Genomic DNA, 1,545 nt, shown 5'->3' with positions numbered 1-1,545 from the left:
CGAGTGGATTTCTCCTTTAGCTCCTCAGCCTACGGGGTATTAGCAGTCGTTTCCAACTGTTTTTCCCCTCCCAAGGGTAGGTTCTTACACGTTACTCACTTGTCCGCCACCCCAAAACCCCTCCACACACTCTAGTATGAACTCATATTAATCGGAGAAATATGACATGCTACATAAACATGACACTTCAAAAGCTCCTCCAAAGAGTTCCAAGTGGCAGTACACACAGAAAAAAAATTGAGTGAATATGTTTACTCGCCCCCTCCCCCCTAAATTATCACTATTTTTTGAGCTGAAACTGTTAGGTGCTCGCAGACGCCCATCCCAAAAGAAAAAAAAACTACCATGAATTCATTGTGTCAGGTGAACTCATTTTTAAGACTTTTTTCGCCTCCCATGCGCTTCTCAATAAGTTATCCCAAACATTTTTCCACATATTCAACTGGAAAGTTTTTAATCTAAAGGAAGTTATAGTCCAAGGGAGTAATGGGAACACCTAACAATTCATGTATGAAACTCGCAAAATAGATAGTTTAGGAGGGTTTTAAGCTATTTACTTTAAAAAAGAAACACAAGGATAGATTAGAAACCTCTGGTAAAATGCCCGCCCGTAACTAGGGGTGTACATGGACCGGGTTAGTTCGGATTTTTTAAACACCAAACCAAACCAATTGCGTCGGGTTTTTAAATTTATACACCAAATCAAATCAATAAAATTCGGGTTTTTCAACCTCGGGTTTTCTCGGGTTTTTCGGATTTTTTTTTCCGGAATAGTCTTGATACAAAACATATAATTTTTACTTCAAATATTTCTTTAGTCCTAGTAAGGTACAACTATATAATTAAGGTGTTTCTTAAGAAAATAACACAAAATGTGAGAAGAGTGATGACATTGTATTAAAATATTTAACAAAAGCTAATAAAATCGGTTAAAATAAATATTGCTAATTAAAAAGCCATAAAGAAAATGACCATAATCTAAAAATATTAAGTCATGCTAAAATAAGTACGACAAATAAGTATTAATTACATGACAGAGAAAAAAAACTCAAGTTATGTATTTTCACTCTCTAAATCAATTATGCAAAACTAAAGAATAGATATCCAACATTATTGTCATTCCTAATGGTAAATTGAATTTCTTTTGTTAGCATTAGTGTTAGAGTTGGTTTTGGTTTGGACTTTATTTGAGTTACTAACATCCATAGGATATAAAACTTATTGACGTTCAAAATTCTAAGTTCAAGCTTGAATAATATGATAATAGATAAAAAATTACGAAAAAATTTAAGAAATATTTATAAATTACATTACAAATAAATATTTTTATGCATAAAATATTTTAAAAATTGAATACATGTAATGTCGGGTTGGTTTGGTTCGGTTTGACTTTTTTTAGTTTAAACCAAACCAAACCAATTATGGTCGGGTTTTTTTTTTTTCAACACCAAACCAAGTCAAACCAAACCACTAGTCGGGTTTTTTTCTCGGTTTGACTCGATTTATCGGTTTGATGCGGTTTGTCAGTTTACTTTGTACACCCCT

This window comes from Lycium barbarum, chromosome 10 (assembly GCF_019175385.1).
Source record: "Lycium barbarum isolate Lr01 chromosome 10, ASM1917538v2, whole genome shotgun sequence".
Taxonomy (NCBI): domain Eukaryota; kingdom Viridiplantae; phylum Streptophyta; class Magnoliopsida; order Solanales; family Solanaceae; genus Lycium; species Lycium barbarum.
The sequence above is the reverse complement of the archived record's forward strand: the minus strand, read 5'-3'. Positions refer to the sequence as shown.